The 22277-nt window shown below is 37.7% G+C and overlaps 3 long non-coding RNA genes across 5 annotated transcripts; 1 reads left to right on the top strand and 2 right to left on the bottom strand.

The window, feature by feature from the left end:
- Nucleotides 1-1935: 1935 nt before the first annotated feature.
- On the bottom strand, nt 1936-22151 carry LOC138690520 (uncharacterized). Of its 3 annotated transcripts, none has more exons than XR_011329292.1 (4): nt 16688-22151; nt 5503-5631; nt 5199-5373; nt 1936-2512 (listed from the first exon to the last, which is right to left on the bottom strand). It is a non-coding gene; the product is annotated as an uncharacterized lncRNA (long non-coding RNA). The 3 variants fall into 3 exon arrangements; XR_011329293.1 differs by lacking the exon at nt 5199-5373 and having other exon boundaries at nt 16688-16786; nt 20618-22151; XR_011329291.1 differs by lacking the exon at nt 5199-5373.
- LOC138690521 (uncharacterized) lies at nt 3485-6191 on the top strand. Its single transcript, XR_011329294.1, has 3 exons — nt 3485-3572; nt 5589-5706; nt 6059-6191. It is a non-coding gene; the product is annotated as an uncharacterized lncRNA (long non-coding RNA).
- LOC138690522 (uncharacterized) lies at nt 9553-13168 on the bottom strand. Its single transcript, XR_011329295.1, has 2 exons — nt 12426-13168; nt 9553-12342 (listed from the first exon to the last, which is right to left on the bottom strand). It is a non-coding gene; the product is annotated as an uncharacterized lncRNA (long non-coding RNA).
- Nucleotides 22152-22277: the final 126 nt, after the last annotated feature.

Genomic DNA, 22277 nt, shown 5'->3' with positions numbered 1-22277 from the left:
ATGTCATCTTACTATTGGAGAGCAGCTGGTAGGTTTTTTTGCAGTGAATGGTATTTTCATCAAAGAAGTAAAATGTTTTTTTCACATGCATACTGAAGGATAATTCTACTTTTGCATTAAAAATGCTCTGATTTCTGCGTTATATCATTCCTCTTCAATCAGAAGTAGAAAATCGTACATGGTCTGATTCCAAAAGACAAAAAGCATGCACAGACAGATCAGATTTGGTTTTGTTATGCTCTCATTAATCCACGCTCTATGAAATGTTTATGTTGGCACTGAAATGAGGGTAGCGTGGGATAAATGTGGAAGCACATCAGTTTAAGGTAGGATATTAATATGCCTTTGTACACCTAATACACCTTTGTGCAACTACATGCAGAACACCAGAAATGGTACGTTAGCCCAGTCAAAACTGTGCATGGTGCTTGAACAAGCAGAAGGGATCATGGTACGGACCTGACAAACCAGAAGAAAGCAGGGTTTCCGGCTCAAGAGCTTTTATTCTGCAAAAAGACAAAAGTTGTTGGAGGCTTGCTGTGTGACCGTGACTTCCTGCTGATCGATACCAAGTAGCTTCTGATACAATGTGCTAGGATCTGCTGCCAGCTAGTCTTTCTATCTCCATCTTTCAGGTCTCACCAGCATAGTGGACCACAGCTACCACTGTGTTTCCCAACAGAGAGGGACTGGAATACTAGCAAAATAGGATCTGTGGCAACCACAAACGTTGTCAATGACCCTGAGAAGTCTTGGTCATGTACAAAGTCATAATAGAAAACCCATTTATTTATGACAGATTTTTTAAAATTTATTTTTAAGATTTTGTTGCTACTGCCATCAACTGGGTCAAAGCAATTTTCCTATTACTCATGGAGTCACATCGCTAATTACTGCTACTCTATTTTCATACTGTCACTTATACTGCATTTGTTTACTGACTCTTCCGGTCAATAAGTCACACCTATTAGAACATTTTAATAGTGTTCAACAGCAGTTTAGTGAAACTTCCAGTTGAACAGTATCCCATCCAGCATACCATTGGATATGACAATGAAAACAGTATCCAGGGGAGCAACATGAATTACATTTCATGTTTGTTCTTCAGGAGACTGACTGATGCAATGTGTTAGTGCACTTGATGTTGGATTAGTGCAGTTGACATGTTTTTCTCTGAAGGAAGGAAAGTAATCTTAAAACCATTGAAAAATCAAATGAGACTGAAATGTTCAGACTACGGCTGCCTCTATCAGAAAGTAGACAAAAACTATATGAAGTGATGAAGTAAGAAATGCAAGCCAGGAGTTCTATTTCCTACAAGTTGAAGTTCAAAGGAGAACATCTAACGAAACTGGGGTGGGGAGGTAAGAAAACTGATTGAAAAAAATACTTTTATCACGGGGGAGTTAGGTTGTCCGGCTAATTGCCGTGGCATACAGCTAAGAAAATATACTAGTAACAGATTGGAAGTTACTATGGATTACAATGATAGTGATTTTTTAAAAATAAGATTTAAAACTCCTTTTAAATTTTTAAATAAAAACTTATGTGGCAGTGCAGACCTGTCATATTTGCTTTTTGTAGTGTTCCTTTTATCTGAAGTGTCTGGTAACTGGTGTAAGTCATATGTGACAAACGGCATTTTCCTTCTTACGGATGAATTCGTTCTTTTTGTCCACTGGAGCTGTTGCAGGGGCAGGGAGAAGCATTTACTTTTCAAATATACTTTCTCAAACAAGGTTGCATGTGCTCAATCGTTGCTTAATTAAAGTTGGTTTTAAATCTGAAGAATAGATTAATATAATGGAGACACATAGCTGTACTGAGGAACATTCTCACAGCATAACAATATTATGGGCAGACTTGTTAAGTTAGTTGTAAAAGCCTCATTTCTCAGTGGCTGTGATTCTGTACATGCAGGAAGATGATAAAGCGCTAGAATGGTCTACAATATGGCTAATGTAAGTGCAAGTTATCCACTTCCCTGTGAGCAGGTGAAGGTAGTGATTTTGAGAGCAGCATAACAGTATATTTACTCCTGACTAAAACAGCTGCAAAGCTGTATTTTTCTAGTAATAGAAGTTGGTTCCATTAACACTTTTTATTTACTAAGAACAGTTATTTTTACTGAGAAATGAAAAAGCATTGACCACCTACCTTGGTCAAATTTATATATACTCTGCATTTAACTGTTACAAAGATCTGTAGTAATGATGACGAGTATAGAATTACTAGGGTCTGTAGGTATCTAAGTGAAGTCCTACAAAATTAGGATCCTACTGCATTAAGTATGTGACAATTAAGCTATATGACATATTTGCTGCCCCACTGAATTAATGAACTACTAAAGAATGGTGAAATAAGTTATTTTCCCATTGTTAGAGATGGAAATGGAGGCAGGGTGATTTGCTCAAGGTGCTATATGATGGCTGTAGCAGAGCTAGGAAACTGCACCTTGGTGTTCTGCTTCCCAGCTTAAGTCCCAGACTGGGTTCTTCTGTGGCACTGACACCTGGAGGAAAATAAGGAAGGAAAACACATGCTTCACTGTGAAGGTATCAGAATAATTAGAATTGAAAAGCTGTTTCCCAGCAGTAAGTCAACTGACTGTATTTACTTGATTGCTATACTTGGCAAATGTCGCTAAGTTACCCCACATTTTCTTAAACATCAGATTGGGACACAGATTTGGCCTGGAATACATCCCTTACAAGTCTGTGTTCCTTCAGATATTGAACGTCCAAGTAGTACACCATCAAATTCTTTATCACTGTTATCTTCATTTAAAAAAAAAACAAAAAAAACAAAACAAAACAACAAAAACCAGCCTCACTTATTCAAGTATTTGTCTGGAAACATTCAGTGACTTTATTCCTATTTTTAGAGGTTTGGCTGGCTGCCTTCCTCTTTCATGTCCTTGCATCTTCTCTTAGTTCCTTTCCACAACCAATGCTTCCTGTTTACCAATGTTTTCTTCAGCTCGTGTTGTTGGAGATGTTGTTCCAAAAACTACGAGAGTTATAAAGTGTAGTTTGGAGAGACAAGCTCCATGTGGAAGATTAGAAAACATTCTGTTAAGCCATTTTATAGTATTTTCCAATGTATTTGGTATTATCTCAAATCTATTTCTAGCATACAGAACAAAATCCGACTTTAAGACTATACCATCCTATACTATAACTTGTAATGTCTTTGGTAATAGTAAGCCTATGAGTAGCATAGTATGTTCTGAAACAATTTGGGGCACCATGTTTGTAGCGTTGTCCTTTATATGCCCTTTGGCAGCAATGTTACTCTGTCCATTCTGCAAAAATACTGTGCTAGTGTGTAGCTGCCCTTAACAGACAGTTGTGTGCTGGAAAGGCTGTTATTACATAAATGTTCTTGAAACTGGTTTACAGTTATAATGTATGCAGACGAGCTAAATTACTCCTACAGTTTTCTTTTTTCATCTGTCTTTTTTTTGGCTTTGTTCTGTTCCAGCTTCTACCCTCTGCTCCTGAAGTATAATGGCTGCTAGCACAAAGTCCTTCCTGTGCATACAATCATCCAGGCAAATAACAAGACTGCAAGTATGTTCTTGTACCATGTATATACTGATGCAACTCTGTCCATTTTTATGATATGGAAATACATGCTCTGTCTTTGAGCAAAGCCACAGACTGGAAGATTCTGGGGAAGGACTCTATAATTTCTGGCTTGCTTAGCTGTTAAGTTTTGACAGTCATCTCTGCCTTCCAGTAGATTTCTTACACACTGTAAGTCAAGTTCTGCATTTCAGCATTTGCACCCAAAAAAAGACCCAGGACCTGCTGCTTGTGGAACCTAGGGCTACTTTTTATTTTTATATCTAGAGAAGAAGATCCTTAGCAATGCATCTCTTGCATTTTTGTAAAACAAAATTTGAAATCTCCAGCATATCTCTGGATGGATGTTAGACTTGCTTTCTTCTATATAGTTTACAACTTGGATTCTTGAAATGGCTGATGTAATGACCAGGATGATGGAATAGACTGACCTCTCAGCAAGTTTGTGGGTGATTGAGGGGAGTGCTTCATACACTGACGGGCACGGCTGCTACTCAGATGGACCTAGTCGGACTGCAAAAATGAGCTGTTGGGGACCTCATGAAGTTCAGCAAAGGCAAACGCAAAGCCTTGCATCTGGGTTGGCATAACCCCATGCAGAAGAACAGGTTGGGAACTGACTGAATAGAGAGCAGCTTTGTAAAAAAGAAGCTGGGTGTCGTGGTGGACAAGTTGAATGTGAGTCAACAGTGTGCTCTTGCAGCAAATGTGTCCAGCTGCATACTGGGCTGAGTATAACTGGTAGGTTTGAAGGGAATTGATTCTTCCCCTCTATTTGACACTTGTGAGACTACATCTGGAGTTCTGTGTCTCATTTTAAGAAAGGCATGGATATACTAAAGCAAGGCTAGTGAAGGCCACCAAACTGTTCAGGGGGCTGCAGCTCACGACACACAAGAAGAAGCTGAGAGAGCTGGATTTGCTCAGGTTTAAAGAAGATGATGGTGAGGGGAGGTTGTACTGCTGTCTACTGCTTCCTAATGGAATGACATAGAAAAGATGGAGCCAGATTCTTCCCAGTGGTGCACAAAAGGCAATGAGCACAAGGCACAACATGAGAAATTCAATATAGGAAACGACTCTTTTTTTTTTTTTCCCTACAAAGGGTCGTCAAGCACTGAAACAGCTTGCCCAGAGACGCTACGGAAACTCCATCCTTGCAGATAGTCATAGCTCAACTGGACATGGCCCAAAGCAACCTGCTTTAATGGAACCTGCCTTGAGCAGATAGTTGGGCTGCAGACTTGCAGAAGTCCCTTACCACCTACGTGAGTCTATGATTTTGTGATGTGATAGCAGATAGCTTCAAACTAGCAGTTCCACCCTGCCAGGGAAAGAGACTCCAATACCACTTTTTCTTTTGCCTAAAGGTTTTCATGAAACTATGCCCTGCAGGCAGGGAAGGCAGTAGGCCTGTTCTACTGCAATAACAAATTCATTGATGATTATTTTTTCCATGTATCACCAACTAAGCTATGCAAATGCACAGGGGAAATCATCTGTGCTAAATTAAAAGAGGGTTGAGACTTTGTTTGCCTACTTTTATTATCTATAAGACAGCTTTGTCATAAACAGAAGCAGTGCCCTTTTCATTAAGAACTACTTTCCTACCATTTTAACTCACTGTTCTGAAATTCCATTTCTATGCCTTTGTCCTTGTTGACCATTTCTGAATCTTCTTCCAGTTCTATTTTCACTGAGATGAGGGGGAAGCTGCAGAACTGTATGCAGTATTCACGGTGAAGCTAGAACATGGATTTATAGAGACTGTGCAGACTACGTTCCGCTAAGAGGGAAGAGACAGAAATGCACATATTATGATTTTGTGTAACTTTTCCTTTTAGTACATCTGCTGACTCTTTGTTGTCTCTAAATGTTTTAAATTGCTTAAAAATAAAATGCAGATTTTTCTTACCTGTTTATTTGTTCACCTCTTATTGTTTTGTTCTTCATCCTGTCAATGGTACAATGCCCTATTGGTCTGGTCTGCTTGCATTACAGCTTGCTTTCATGACCTTTCTGTTCATGATGTCTGCTTCCTCAGCTGTGAAGAGTTTTATGGCAATTGGACACTTGGCAGAGGATAAAACCCCCAAGTTATGTGTCCATCAAAGGAAAGGTGAGCAGAATGTAGCCCTTGTCTGTTTCAGGCTAATCAGCACAAGACCTATCTATCTTTAGATAGATAATAATGCCATCCAGCCTGCTTTGGGAACTGGGAAGTTACTGAATGTATTGTTGAGAGACAAAAAAACCCTGGAAGTACTGAGGGATGGGGAACGTTGGGATTAGCTAGGGAACTTATGAGTAGCAAAGAAATGAATACCAGAAATCTGGTATCTTAAGACACATGGAATCAAAAAGGGGCTCAGTAGTGCTGAAGAACTGAGTATGTGTCACTTGACAAGCAGGCTCTGGATATCTTTATTTGCTGTTGGATTGTCTCCCATGTTTACTCTCTGCTTTTGCAGTGTGGTTGGGATGAGGAGTAATTGAACCGGAGAACTGTCAGCACTAACATCATGATTTGCTATACCTGAAATAAACCAGACACTTCCAAATCACTCAAACAATGTAATAGTCATTTGCTGAGGAGTATGCATAAAGCGCACAACATGCAGGTCTATGTTCAGTAGAATGTTTGCTTGGCTACTATTGTTTAGCCGCTAGCAGCTGTTATGATTTCCAGTGAGAAGCGAGGACTCTCATCTCAATAGAAGGTAAGAGTTTAAATGCATTCTCAAATCTGGGCCATCATGACAAACGTATTATTAAGTTTTCTATGTAGGCCTATTTTCCACTGCATTTGGAAGGCAACAAATGCCATGTACTATATAATATAAACAATTTAGAACAATTTATTTAACCTGTAATTATAAAGACTTAAGCTTATGCTTCTTTGTAGTATCAATTACTGGCTTAAGAATACTTTTTCCTGAAACTAAGAAAGAGTTTATGATTCTGTAGGCTTTATATTTCTTTAAAAGTGATCAGTTATGAACAGAGAAGACATGTTCAGGACACTTACAAGCAGACTTGTAGACTCGTGGTCAGAAAAAAAGTAAGAAAACAGGTGAGTCTGAAGGTAGCTGCTGAAGTGAAATCCCAGTACCTTGTAAATATGACAGTGCTCAGGGAAGATGATGATACTTAACTCTTAGAGAATTCACTGACTCTTCAAAGACATATAGAAATGTTGCATAATTTCCATTGTACAAATTGCAAACTAGGACACCAGTGAGTTTGGCAGTCTTAAGCCTTGGTTGTTCTTTTTGGTTTTAATACAAGGAAGATGACCTGATCCAAATACATAAATTGCTTCCTTGGTTTAAAATAAAACAAATTCCTAATGGTGATACTTCATTTACTGAACTTCATAGAAAGCCATCTAGAAAAACTCTTGTCTACAGGTCCTGTACCTAATAAAGTTCATACCATCCTAAACACATAGAGGGGCTGTACGCTTTAAAATAACATGTATGAAGAATCTTGTTCCTATGTATAAAGGAGAAAAAATCTTAAGTGCATATGAGATGCCATCATAAAATTAATACATCAAATGCCATGAACTACCCCATTTGTACTAGCAGTGATGGAACCATCATTCTCTTTGCATTTACTATACAGAACAAGGGAGTTTGCTATACTGTGTGTAATAGGCCTTGCGAACTGGCATCAGGATGTGCAAGATAGCAAGGAAAAACAGGAGCAAGGAATCAGTTATAGTAAACCTTTAGAAAAAATAGTTTTCTTTTCAACTATTAGAGGTGTGAATCTTGCTAAATGGATTTAAATTCTTTAAGGCACTTACCCTAAAATATACATAGCATCAAGTCACAGGTGATCTCAAGAACCAGCAGTCGAAAGGTGACTAGTAAAAAAGTAGTTCATTCCTCTGAGGCCTTCTTTGGTAACTTCCTAGTTTCAGATTTATGTTGTTGCTTTCACTGATTAGCCTTTCAAAGTTTGCAGAAATAAACAGACTTACTCCCAAATAGCCATTTTACAGTGATTATGAAACTCTTTCAGATGGCAAGTACTAAATACATTTTTACCTTTTTATGGTGTAAAACTTAGCACATTCTAATTGTGTCTCCATTACTTTACCATAAATATTTTAATTTAAATTATGTTGAATGGTAGAAATTTTGTCTAGCTTTGTTTTGTGACTATGGCACCTCAAGAACCAGCAATAATATGGTGCTGCATACAAAATTTTATGCCGACCATATTCAGATTATCTTTTAAAATAAACAGCTTATACATACTTGACATTTTTACTTCACAGAGCAGAACAGTACTGCATACACAGAGTATTCTGAATTTTATGTGGTCTGCACATAAGATCTGCATACTTAATGGTAATTTGATACTACTGTGAGAATCCTAACCTTTTAATTTCCTAATTCTGTTTGGAATTCTTTAATGCCACATTAATGTTTTAATGTTGCTCTAGTTATTTCCTCTCTCAGAAAGAAGAAAAGATAAACCCTTATTAGTTTATGCAGCGTGTAATCCCTAGGAAGGATTTGCCAGGAACAGATAATCTTTGCTTGTGTCCAAGTCTTATTTAGAATGGAGGGTCAAGGGGAGCCATAGCCAAACTTAATTACATAAGCAATTCTAATTAATACTTATTCTGTAAAATACTATACTGAATTTTTGTTTAGATTTGTTCTTTCTGATAGCCACCAAAGAAAATATCTGTATAGTATTTATTTTAATAAGCAAAAGTCAATACTTAACATCACTCTTTCAAATCCATGGATGTTCAAAGATAATTGTGCGTCGAGATGTTGCTGAAGGTTCATTATCTTCACTTCCAATCACGTAGTATTTTTCATTTATTAATTTTTGTTGAAGCAACAAGTAGTTTGCCTACAGATGTGTGCAAAGGTGTTTTGCATATGCAGGCAATGACGTAGAATTAAAATGTAAAGCAAAGTAGTTAATTCTCTGTAATGACTTCATCCTTGATCCTAGGGAAGGGAATGCATCTTCCTTTGGACAGAAAGCAAGCACTAAACAATACAAGCACTAAAGGATCACTTTCTTTCATAGAAAGAAAGAAATATTTTGTACCATAGCACATATATTGCATCTCCCCTGCCCCCTTCAGTTTTCTGTAATCTCCATAATTAGCTGATTACCCCACAACTGGAAGGACTGGAATTAGGTGGGTCCTTTTATGGTCATTATGACTGCAAGTTGAAGGAAGAGGAGGAGCTGCAGCTGTCCTAATTTTACTTGAAATACTGGACTTAGGAACCTTTGTAAGAACACTGAGCAGTACAGTCCCTTAGAGAAAGGTCACCAGTAAGTGTAACTGCTTACTGGTAGACTGCTTCTTTGAATTTTTTTTGGTCTTTGAATTTTGTTCTTCATCCTTTTGTTTTGGCCTCTGCCCATCATCTTTTCTTCTTCAGCTTCTTAAGTCACTGGTCAAAGAGCTGAAGGTCAGATCATCTTATCTGCCTTGTATGCCATAGGCCCTGAAATTTCTTGTACCAGCCCAAGTAAGTTCTCTTTGAGCAAGACATATTTTCTATTTGCTTAAAGCATATAATTAAATTTGGAGTCACACAATTTTAGAAGATAAGGAACTTCCTGTTCTGTTAACAAAAGAATGTCTTGTAAGGGCCCTGTGGCTGGAAAAAAGTTGAATCAAGAGTAGGCACCAGAAGTAGAGATGGGACAGCCTAGTTAGGGGAGGGTTTATTTAAAACCAGTTGACTTACAGTAAGAAGGCACTATGCACATTTGAAGTGGATCATATTTTTATAGTAAAAATAAAATTTAATAAAGATAACCTTTTTTCTCAGCAAGAAAAAGGTGGTTTATTCATTAAAATATTTGTTAGAGGTGATAATTTGGGAGAGCCTTTGAGAAAAGGAAGGAGTGGCAGTAAGTTCAATACTAAAATGTTTCAACTGACAGCCAGAGAAACTTTAGTCTTGAGAAAATATAAATAAACTGTAAACAATATTTACTACAGGCTAGGTTCTGCCCTCAGTTAGACCAGTACATTTCTACTATTTCTAAAAGATAACAAAGAAAAATGTATAAAACTATCTAATACCTGAGATTCAGCAGTTTACAAAAGAAAGTACATTTTTATGTAACAAATAATCACTGCAACAACTACATACGTTTAAAAACTCAAAGCTCAATTTTACAAATTTAAATTATGAGACCCAGGATAACTGAAGCTCTGTACAAACTCAGTGGCAAGGTGGAGATACAAACTTGGAAAAGCCTAGCTGCTTGTCTTATTTTCTGTGCTTTGAAGTATGCTAGTACTGCTTATTCTATCAAGAATAATAATGCTGTAGTTTTAAAGAAAGGCTGACATGCCCGAACTACATGTATACAGAAAAACCTCAGAAGGCAGGCAACATTTCCTTTTAAAATAGCTTCTAACAGTGACTTAGCATAATTATACAGTATGCTCCAGACTGAGGTTTGGAAGAATGTTAACTCTCCTGTCAATTTAAAACCTCCTTTTGTATACAGCCAATGGGTGGGGTGCCACATTTTAGAGCACAGCATTTAAGTTAAAAACCCAACCATCTAAGGTTTGTTTTGAGCCTTACAGCATACAAGCTCAGAACTCAAATTTTGTAGAAGCACAAGTGGTTAGAAACACAAAACTGGATTTATAAAACAGATTAAAAGAGCATGAAATAAACAAAAAGTTGATGAGCGCAAAGGTATGAGAAACAGCACGACTCTGCCTGTTGTAGCAACTTCTATGTTAATGGCAGTGCAATTCTGTTGCAATTGCAATTGTTTCCTAAAAACACTCCTCCATTACTTCATCTATCCTATATCCTGCCTTATAATACCCATGTGGACTAAGATTGTTGTGAAAGGTCTTGCTGCTCCATCAGTGCCATTATTTGTAATGGCCACTGTAAACTGCCTGTTCTTCTGGATTCTCTTCCATACTTCAGAATTAGAACTCTGTGAAACTAAGTATATTGTGTTAGTCCACTGTCATGGAACTCTTATCACTTCTGAAATTCCCTATATTTATAGGATTAATTTGTATATACCTAGATGGTTACAATACAGCTCACAGCTACAGTTATGTCAGCACTACTAAAATAGGCAGCAGTAGCACAGTAGTTTACACTTGCTTCCCAGAATTCTTGAGCAGTATGCATACTGGGGAATACTGACACTGTCAGGTAAGAAGAAAATGTACTAACCTTATTTTTCCACATATTAATTTCTTCAGAATAATTCCCTGTGGAATCACTAGCTTCCAATGATTGTGTTGTTTATATAGCAACTTCAGTGGTAAATCAATTAAATCTCTGAGATTTTATAATTTTAGAGTCATACTGGCTTGAATACCAAGATGCTGGACAGACGGATGCCATGTATGATACTTCAAAGAAAATAATTTCCTAGGGTGTCTATGGCAGCATTCATAGGATCATAGACTGGTTTGGTTTGGAACGAACCTTGAAGATCATCTAATTCAACCCCTCTGCCGTGGGCAGGGACACCTCCCACTAGATTAGGTTGCTCAAAGCCCCATCCAAAGCATTCTCATGCTTTTCTGCTCTACTTCTATGATTTCCTTAAAATGCTAATCCTTCTAGTTTGACAAACAACAATTAAAATACTGTTCTAAAATATTTCTCTTTTGATAGAATCTCAATTATGAAGTATTCTGGTTTTTTTTTCTAATTTCAAAGAATCTACTTCTCCACAGAAGAGAGAACTGAAAGGAAAATGTTCAAGTTTATAGGACCTAGTTTTAACACATTTTTAAAGTTTCAGTTGCTTGCTAGATCACTTAATGAAATGACTGTTGATGATGACTGATCTACACATTGCCAAAACATTCCCGTATCCATTTATAATTCTTAATACACAGCAGCATTACTTACCAGTAATTTCTGCAATTAAAAAAAAAAAAAAAGAAATTGCTATATTTATTTATCCTTTTTGTATTTTAAAACAGTTTGTTTGTTGCTCAAGAAAAGTCAAGAATTGAAATGGAGATTGCCAGGAAGGAATAAAAGGCGAATTCGACATGCAAATTTTATCCAGAAAAGTGTGTGTGTGTTTTGGGAGGGTGGGAAGACCCTTCTCTCCCTTGCCCTCTGAAGAAGTTGTATTTTGAATCCTGTATTTCAGTAATGATTGTAAAGAAAACAAAAAAATCCTCTCATCAGTTTGATGTTCAGCAATATAAAACCAGAAATAAGCTAGATCGAATGCATCAGCCAATTTCATTCTCCTTTGTTTTTCTGTCAAAAGTATTTTCTTTGAAAGAACCTAGTCAACTCTGGCCACTCCTTATTTAAAGTTTTATTTAAATTCAGTCAGAGTTTTTCAGTATATATGTAAAATTGTTGGTTTTTTAATGTGGCTTTTGTTTTACTATGTTTTAGGAGACAGTATTAAAATGATTTTGTTTTTCAGTATGTTCTCCAACATGAAGTAGAATGATATAAAGCAAAAAGTGAACACTACTGTTAAGGACTTGAAACTCCAATTCTTTGGAATGTGTCAGAGGTAAACCTGAAGAATTCCTTAAGTATGTTTTTATACTCAGCTTGAAAATACTTTGCCATTTTTACTAGTGCTTATAAACCCGAGTTTTGGATGACTGCTTGACCTTTCAGAATAAGGATGACAGTTAAGATCAGCTGATGAATATCTGCTTATACTGTTTGCAGGAATTAAGGTATTGGTCTATAACTGAGCATTGTGGTGGCTGGTTCTCTGTGTGAAGGGCCTGAGCTTCCTCCATAGTATATGGAGAGAACTGAGAATTCATAAGAGCCAATATGATGATTGGGGACTTTCTATTTTAGCCACATGGATATGATTAAGCAAGGCAGAGGCATAACATCTCGCCGTTTTGACCTAGGACTGCAGGGAAGCAGATAGTGCCGGTGTGTTAATAGCTTTCAGGATATGAGAGATAGAGTTTAGAGGCTTTGAAGATATTTAACCTACTTAGCTCACCTACAAAGAGGATAATCTGATTGCCAGCTTAAAAAGATTTGTAAGCAACTACTGCCTCTACTCTTTCTGTTGAAATTGTGAAAAGAATTAGAGTGTCGCTTTAGTGACAGAGAAAGGAACATACACCAGTGACCCTAGCTTGTGATTAGGATACCTGACTGCAAAAAGAGAAAATCTGGCTTGACCCCTGCTTGTTTATGCAAAGGTCTCCAGCAAAACTTTCTTCAGAGAGATTATTCGTTCTAAGAACAATCTAACTGGCAAAGTGTGTGTGTGTTAGCATTTTAGTTTGGCTCAGAAGTGAGCCAAATTGATCGTCTCCATGTACCGTGCTTTGGTTCATTTTATAGTTGTCTCAGAGCATGTGACCTGGATTCCTCTGGGAAGGTGGCTCCAACCACTACATTCAACCAATGTGTTCAGACTAAAGCTATTCCAAAATGAAACCCCTGAAATGTGCATTGGTGCTGAGCATTTCACATCCACACAACTTTCGCTCTACAAATGGGCTTCTTTTGGACTAGTCTACTTGCTAAGGTAGCATGAGTATGTGCAAAGACAGCAGAGTCAGCATACACCTCACTCCCTGGGCTCTCTTGACTCTCGTAGAAGTCACACTAGTTTGGCTTTTACATTACTGTGAGATTGAGACCTTCTAGATCTTGGCAAAGCTAAGAAAAAGGTGGGGTTTTGCTATTCAGGCAGGGAACTCTCCCTGTGTAAAGAGGTATTCTTCAGTTCTGCCTGTGTTATTTGCTAAAGCACAATTCTTTAACCGAGTTAGATTATAAACCACTGTTTTCCCCTCCCGCATCTTCTTTACGGGCAGATTTAAACCTCATATATAACCTGTGATAGAAAAGAGATCAATTCACTTTACCCATATTCTACCTTTTCAGTTACACTAGAGTTCTCTAGCATTAAATATCTGTTGTAGTTAACCTCTAAATATAAAGCCAAGCAAATAAGGACAGGACTACTGGGGTAAAAAATCAAGATATTGAATCTAACAAAAATGTACAGCTACAAAGCATTATACCTTGAATAAAACACTTCCTGAGATTCATGCTAACAGTGGAGGCAGTGACATTCTCTGTCTTCCAAAGGAAGGAATCAGACACACCTTACATTGTTAAATTAATCAGCGTAGCCATAGTTACAGAAAAGAAAATGATAAAATTAAGACCTGATGTAAACAGCTGAAGCTCATGATAATGGCTTAGCTAGTTAAAACAGTGATGTAAATATTATATTAGCAAATAGGTCAGAAAATAGGCGTAGTATTCCTCAGCTTAATCTCCAATGCCTGTTTATAACATACAAATGAGTAAGACAACAGTATAGAGAAAATGGAATAAAATAATCTAATAAATTAAGTGGGCATGGATTGCTACATTTAAACCTTCTTAACCACAATATACACTAAGAAAAAGATTATTTCTAAAGGGTAGGAAAAGGTCTGATATTCTTTTCTTTAGGGAAACTGTAAAGACTAACATAATGTTAACAAAATGAAAATTAAAAGCTTCTCAGAAAGAAGAGAGTTGACAAATTAATACCTTCATGATATGCTTTCCTTGAATCCCTAAAGTATCTTGAGATATATAAATCAGTACCTCATTTTTCAAGGTATATTCTGCACTCTCAGAAAGTGTTCTTAGCTCACTGGACGTGAAGTGAGGTGCTGTAAGAACTGCCCACAGAACTATCTGAGCTTCTGACAGCTCATTACCCTGGCCAAAATTACCTATAATCAGCCAGAATAGACCAGATATCATTAAATCAAGAATTGAAGCAATGTATATGATTCCTACTGAAATACAGCCTTTATGTCCAGACAGATACATTTGTCTGATCATAAGAAATTTTACAAATGTGTGACTCTCTTAAGAAAATGGTAAAGCACCTTAAAACATTTACAGATCTTAAGGGTATGCAGTGTCAAGGCCCAGTAAAATGGAAAACTGAAGTTAATCTACTGAGAGCTTACAGAGCATAACTTTCATTTGTATCAGTCTCTCAAATTTATGTAATCCTAGTATTTCTGTCTGAATTAATCCAAATGCCCTACACCTTCCATTTAATTTTTAAGTCACATTTTCAAAGCTCTCTGTGTGGCTCTGCAAATGAATCTTGAATTTTCTAGTCCAGAAAAAAGTTTTATTTGCATATCTTTACATACTTTGAACAACTAACACTTAGGAAGGATATCTTAGCTAGGCATCTTGATTGTAACGATTAAAAATTTAACTACTGCATTTTTGGGACAGTGTGCATGAAGAGTGGGTTTGGGTCATTGCTGTAGGGGCACTTTCAGGTATAGCTTCACATGGTTCCAGTTTTGCCACTCTTCCTGTTTAAATGTGTATGACAACATCAGGAGACAGTCTAAACTGTAATACCACTGATAGCCTAACAAGCATGTCTCTTTTTTGTTCCTTTTTCTTCCCCCTGCCAAAGCAAGGTGGTGCATTTTGATTTGTTTCCAAACATACTAAGAGGTATGAGTAATTTGGATACCTTAGGGAGTAAAGCTAGCTGGGGAAGAAACCTCTAGATCCATGTCCCACCTGCCGATTATAACTCTTACTACTCTTAAGAGACGGTTAAAAGCACAGACTGGCCCTTTCCTCCCCGCCTTTTTTTTTTCTGGCTAACAGCAGACCTCAGGTCACCCATTTTGAAAAATGGTTATCTTTTCTGTTCACATCCTCATTAGACCAGTCATCTGTTACTTTGTCGCACTGCAACATATTTTACTCACCATTATCCTCTGAGGCTACTCAGAGGCCTGAAGCTAATGCTTACGATGGTGGCTGGCATTGACAAATTTCAACTAGCCCCACTTAATACATTCGTTTTCTGTGTGCTAAAATACTGCACGGAAATTGCTTGACCTTTTGTTAAATTCGAGAAGGCCTTTCCAATTTTGAACCTTTCAACCTAACAGAATTGTTATCTTTCTACTTTTTGTGGATTCAGGTCAGATACCACCTGGTAGCTACCCCCTGGGATTCAGCCCCACTGGGGCCTGGCCACCCCCCGGAGGGGCCGGAGAGGGGCTTGCGCCCCCTGCTGGTCTGGCGGACCACCACCCCGCTACTCCGGAAGGCAAAATCCATCTTCGATTGAGTAAGTAATCTAGAAGTTAGGGCCAGGCATTACAGAATGACTGTTCGCTAGCTTTTAATTTTTGCTGCAGATTACGACTGAGACATTGAAACAAAACCAAGATACTCTCTGTTGTATACTAAATTTTTATGTAAAGCATATGACTGATGGATTTCTATACTAACCCATTCCTACGCAAAACCCCGTAGGTGTTTCACTGGCTTAAACAATTTCCAACAATGTTTTAACAAGAAAGAATCTTAAATTAATTTAAAGAATGCTAAGTTTCCTAAGGAAATTAAAAATGTTCCTAGCTAACATCAGGCTCATATCATAAAAGTTACAGTTCAAGTTGCCTGGTAGTTGTTCTCCAAATACACTGTTGCCCCTCCACCCCCATCAATTTCTTAGTGCTAGCAGAAAACACTTTTCTGCTAGGGCATTACCACTGTATGCAAAAAGTAAATGAACTGTATCTGAAACATAGTTGTTAGAGTACCAAGTCACACAACTTTGCAACATGTCATTTGTGTAGGAAGATACTGTTATGCTGTTTAGCTCAAGTCTAAGGGCAACTAAATAATAATATATATATATGTTTAAGAGAGAATATACAAAAAAAAAGTCAAAAAACTCTGAGGTGTTGTCCAGTATAGGATACTCTCTTATTGCATGGCTTTCAAAAAAGGGTACAGACTGATGTAGTTGCTGCTAAAAAAAAAAAAAGTTCATCTTATTTTCAAGGGTCAAGCCCATAATTTGACCAGTAACTGCTGAAAATGACAATGTACAATTTCATCAGCATTTAAAAAAGAAAAACTTTTGCTGTTTCAGTAATGCAGTGAGTTGGGGTTTTCAACAGCATGGTATGCACATAACAGAACAGATAAAATACCACAGAGAGCATACTTGCATGCAATACTCAATGTTTTATCATGGAGATATTAAAAATCCATTACTACCAACAAAAAAGCCAAAACAAAATCTAATATTGCCAATACCTTTGGTGGGAGTCCTCCTTCAAGTGCTGGCCAGCTACAAAAATGTGCAACAGGTCTTCCTATTTTGGTCAGAGCAATGCCCACTCATCTCTGGGTATCCTAAGCAAAAGAGGGATGTCAAGTAGTGGCAGAAAATAGAATAATAGTGTGGGCACCCTGGAAAAGCAAGCAAAAAACCCACCAATTGCAAACTGACTTTTAGAATGGATTACATTAAACTATATTTAATCTACACATGATTATTTAAAATAAAGGGCATTTTTTTGGTTAAGTCACTTGCCTTTGGAAGGGAATTGTTCATAAGCTAGTTTAGTTCAGTTAAATTCTGCAGGCTTCTCTTCTCATAAAGATGGCTTAACTGTTTCAGCCTGGTTAATTCAGGTCAATACTCCTGAGCATGCTTTCACTGAAGGAGTTCTATATTTCATACTCTTGTTTTGTATAAAGCTCTATGTTGGTGAAGTATTTATAGAACTTAAGTATACATTCTTTGTTGTTGAATATTTCCTTTGGTAGTAGTTAAAACATGTATTAATGTCCAACCAAAACTGAGTGTTTTTACAGATGTTAAAAAAATATCTTTTTTGAAATTTCCTGTTTGAATTATTCAGGGAGAGATATTTTTTTTCCTTCCCAAAATACACGAGGAGTTGGAATAACCATATATTCCATATGTAGTTATACGCCATAACCACTGTTTAAGGAAAGAGAGCAATGTCATCATACATACATATATACATGATAGAATTCTGGGTCTGGGAAAGAATCAAGGACTCTTTCAAAACAGGAAAACCAAAACAGTTTTGAAGGGAATGGATTCCTGGAATTATCTCTACACATAACTAACTTATGCCAGAAATTCCAGTGAACTGTAATCCTAATGTCAGAAAATGTTGCATGAAGGACTTCAGTTGCTGCAGAAAAAGGAATACACTGAAAAAACTTGTCTTCCACTTATCTAAAAGTATCATTCACAGCTATGTAATTCTCCTGATCAGTGAGCACATAATAAACATGGGTTCCAAAGCAATTTACTTTATAACATTTGAATTACAAAAGTCAGACAGCTTTTGTTTTGTTTCCTCTCCAAAAGTTTTTTTAGAGTTCAAGAGAAGTCCCTTTGCTTGTTTTGCTTTATAAGCTTATTGTGGGGAAAAAAAAATGTTTAAAAAGCTGGCCATGTTTTTGAAAAAGGCAGCTGCATAAATGCCTTAATTTCCATTTTCTGTAAGTGCCAACTGTTCCTTAGCTCAGAAAATCACTTTACTTAAACAAGGGAGTTCATGAGGCATTTTTTTAAATTAACTACTCAATCATAAATCTTAAGATATTATCATAATTTAAGATTAACAACAAGGAACACATCTACTTGTAAAGCAGTGGAAAGAATAGAATATGTATTTTCTTCTGCCTTAATAACTACTATTTAAAAAAAATCTATGATTGCATGTTTTTCAGGCTGTAGCTTGGCCAAATCTGAAAACAGACACAAACATAGCAAGCCTGGAAGATATGATGAACCAGTGGCAGAGCAACAAGGGTGTATTTCAGTGACTGAATCTTGGAGTGCAGTTTGGGTGTTCTTGGAGTGCAGGACTCAGTTCTTGTTTAAACACTTCCTTGAATAACTAACTAATAGGTTAAAAACTCTACTACCCTAACAAATTTGTCAGAAAATCATTATAAAATCATTAACTATTGTCATTCACCTGAAGCTAATAAATATATAGACAGACATGATAGAATGGTAAAAAGCATCAAGATGAAAGACACAGCTATTACTTAGTAACACTGACAATCTTACAGAATTTTTGTCTTTTTTAAAGAGAATAATCCACATTTAATTTGCTTAACAGGGAATAAAGCTGCTCATGGCAGCTTTTCATTTTCCCTTAGGCTAGCCTTAATCAACAAACCTATTGCTCTAACCAATGTGTTGAAACAGCAGCCATCAAGCATGTCTTTAGCATGTCAGTCTCCCATTCAGCAAATGTTCTGACATCAATATGAATGAAGTTTAGCGCTGTCTGCAGGATAACATAAGGGATTACAACTGCAGTGCTTATAAACAGCAAGTTTTAGTCCTTTGTAATGTGCCTATTTAAATAAGATGGTCTTGGTTTCTTCTGTTTTCATCTTGATACTTAACACTGCAACTTCTGCCACTTAAGGTGCTGCGTAACTCAGGTTATTGCTCTCATGTATTTTCTTCTGAGATCTTTGTCTCCTTGAGTGATAACAATTTCACGACACTGTTCAAAGTGCATTTTGCTGTTGCCAACGCAGCTGTTTGTGTGGCTGCAAGGTGAACCAGATCAGGGAGTCTTTCAGCTGAAACACTGCCACTGCTTTTCTCCTGTGTCAATTCCCGACTCCATTGCACCCCCCCACAAATTCTAGCACTCATGAAAGGAAGGGGGCAATAGAAGTGTAGGAACATGGGAGGTATTTATGATGGAGAAGCTGCGTCACCACTTCTACTGCCAAATATCCCATCATGACCTGAGAAATTCTCATTTCTGATTCCAAAAAAAAGAGAGTTGCAATAGCTAGTCTGGATTTAAGGTAAAAGTAATGAAAAAAGGAATTGCTCATGCTTGTTTTTCAAAGCATCCTGCAAATAATGGGACACAGGTAACAACTGTTGTTCAGACTGTATCTTTCAAGATGTTATAGGAATGTAACTTTTAAAGGAGATTCTCCTAAATATATGGCATTCTAAATCTAAAATTTAGACTATGATAGCAAAAACACAAATAGAAGATGACAAAATTTCCCTGGGACTTTAAAATAAACATATCAGAAACTAAAATACTTTAAATATAGTGATATATATTATGATTTCACTATAGCCTGTCCTACAATACATTATTTGTTCTATTTTTCAGCTTGAAACTTGGGATATAGAATTCCTTTAATTCAACTTCCACTAGGTTCTTGGTCAGTCTTATAAAATCAACTAAAACATATGCTTCTTATTAACGAGTCTACCACAGTGGCTAAGTTTATCACAGAACATCTATTGTTCTCCAAAGCATGGAAAAGCTCTATAACTTCCTAGCTATATCTAGTACATTAAGTTTTTCCTTTTAGTGTCAAATAATTAACCTAGTTTGTTTGTTCAAAATCATCAGTACAAATAGCAATGAAACATCTGTCATCTTAAAACTGCTTTTAAGATGGCAGAAGAGTAATTCTCCAACACGGCAACTGCAAGATTTTCTAGCTGACTTTAGAGATGTTCTAGCAGTATACAGAGGTAAGTCCTTCTTGATACAGAAATATGATGTCTCCACATTCCTTTTAAAGAGTATTTCAAGCTCTCTCACACACAACAGTAATCAAGTTCCATTTTTCATCTCAGTATAACTACATCAACAGTTGAAATTGTGAAAAAAATAATTGGGTAGGTTTATGTAGGCTTCCACAAGTAATATTTTAAAATGAAAGGTATTGAGTTTATGTAACAGGATTAATTCTCAGCAGTTAACTCATGACAAGTTAGTTCAAGATGGTTTAACTACTACTCTTTTTCTCCGAGTAGTTGTTATATCATGTAATTAATTTAAACAAGGAAGGAAGATAATTACTTGTTGCCCTCTTCCCATTTAATTTTTATAAAAGCTAAACATATTACTTCCACAAAAACTTACTTGGTCAGACATTTATATTATTTATCTTGCCACATTCTCAAGGTATTCTGCACACCTTGTACCTATCATTGAAATCACGACTCCACAGCTCCCACTGTAACACAGTGCCAAGCTATACGCAGCTGTGCTTCTAAAGCTGCTTTATAGGGTACAATTTGTTGTAACACCCAAACAGTTTTTTCAATAACCTCTTAATTCTAACACAAAATTTACTTTGTTTTCTAAGTGTTTGATAGGTAGTGTATTTGTATAGATAGTTTTAGTAATTTAACTTTACCTGATGCAATTTTCAGGCTCACTTTTGCAGTCTGTATTACATCTGAAATATTCCCAAAGTAGCCAGCCCATCGGTGGAGTTCTCAACAAGCCATTCTCTAAATGTAAACAGTATGTAAGCAATCCTAACAGCAGGCTTAGAAAAATCAGCAACATGATTTATGCGATACCTATAAATCAAAAGGATTAACCACGAGGGTTAGCATTCGCATCCTGCTACTACCAGCCAAAAGATTTTACCTCAGCAGTGGTTTGTTGTTCTGGATGAGAATGATCATACTGTTTGTTTTCTTAAGCTGCTCAGTGTTCAAATACTTGTAATTTGGAATTGGTTAAGCCTTCTTACCATTTTTATGGCCTCTTTCATAGTTTATGATCCATGGGTGTAATTATTGTTCTAGGCATGGGTTTTTTTACTCTTTTTGTTTTCTCTCGCCTGCCTTTAGTTCTTGCAGTAACCAAAAGCCCAATTTTGCATTGAGTCCTACAGGACTTTTAAATGTCATTCTATACACTTAAGCATTAACTATTTAATATCAGACTGTTACCGCTGAATTGTCACACTTAGTCTCAAGAATCGACATGACCGAGATCAGCTGAAGGTAATTCACCCTTTGGAGCTGGGAAAAGCCTCTAGGCAAAGCTTCAACAATTTATTCTTACAGTCCCACCCCAGCAATTAGACTGGAACAATGTTTAATAAGAGGTATGCTTCACCAGGTCAGGGAACCTTCTATCAGTGTAACTTCACCCGCTAAACTACTAATTGGCTGTATTCCTTTCAGTCTCAATTAACGGTAGTATAATTTCTATACTACACTTGTTAAAACCTGTAAAGCTTTTCTTTATACAAAGTTCTACCATGCAGGCCACATCAGCGTCTCAAATGTTTTTCTTATCACGTTATTTGTGGGGACTGGTCAGCTGCACTACTGACATCGCCATCACTAATGCTACTGGAAAAAAGGAAATAGTATTATTAGAACATCAGTTATGTCCACTGTAAGAGAGGGGAACAAACCCAACCCCTCACATTTAAGAGAGCATTCAAGAGATCCGTAATTCAGCAATTCCCTCGGCACGGTACATGTGCCGGCAGAAGCGGTGCGCGCGGCCTGTCACAAAGGAAGGTGTTCCCGCCTTCACCTGCCACCCCTGAGATCAGCCACTGCCGTGGCTGAGAAAGCGATGACAAAACAACGTTCCTTAAGCCTCCCGCTTCTTCACGTTTTACGACTTGGCAAAAGAGCTTTCACAAACGTCTTTCGTGAGTTCCAATATAAAGAGCCCAAAGACAGGACGAGTTCCCAGGTCCGCGAACGCTCGTCCCAGGCGAGTGACGGAGAACACCTCGGGCCGTGCCGGTGCAGGGGAACGGAAGAGGCCGAACGCCGCACGGCAGCGTCCAGGCTGCGCTCCCAGGACCGAGGGCCGTTCCCGCCGGCCTCACGCCCGCCGCCTCGCTCCGCCTTCCTTCCGAGGCGGCAGACGGCGCGGCGCCCAACGCCGGTCCTCGGGGTCCCCCCCCCCGCTCACTGCCGGTCCTCGGGGTCCCCTCCCGCGCCCGGTCCCGGCGGGGCGAAGGCCGTCAGCGGGACCCGCGGGACCCCGCCCCGCCGCCTCACGCACCCCTCCCAGGCGGCGGCGGCGGCGCGCGCGCG

The sequence above is a fragment of the Haliaeetus albicilla genome, chromosome 22 (genome assembly GCF_947461875.1).
Source record: "Haliaeetus albicilla chromosome 22, bHalAlb1.1, whole genome shotgun sequence".
Classification (NCBI taxonomy): domain Eukaryota; kingdom Metazoa; phylum Chordata; class Aves; order Accipitriformes; family Accipitridae; genus Haliaeetus; species Haliaeetus albicilla.
The sequence above is the reverse complement of the archived record's forward strand: the minus strand, read 5'-3'. Positions and strand labels throughout refer to the sequence as shown.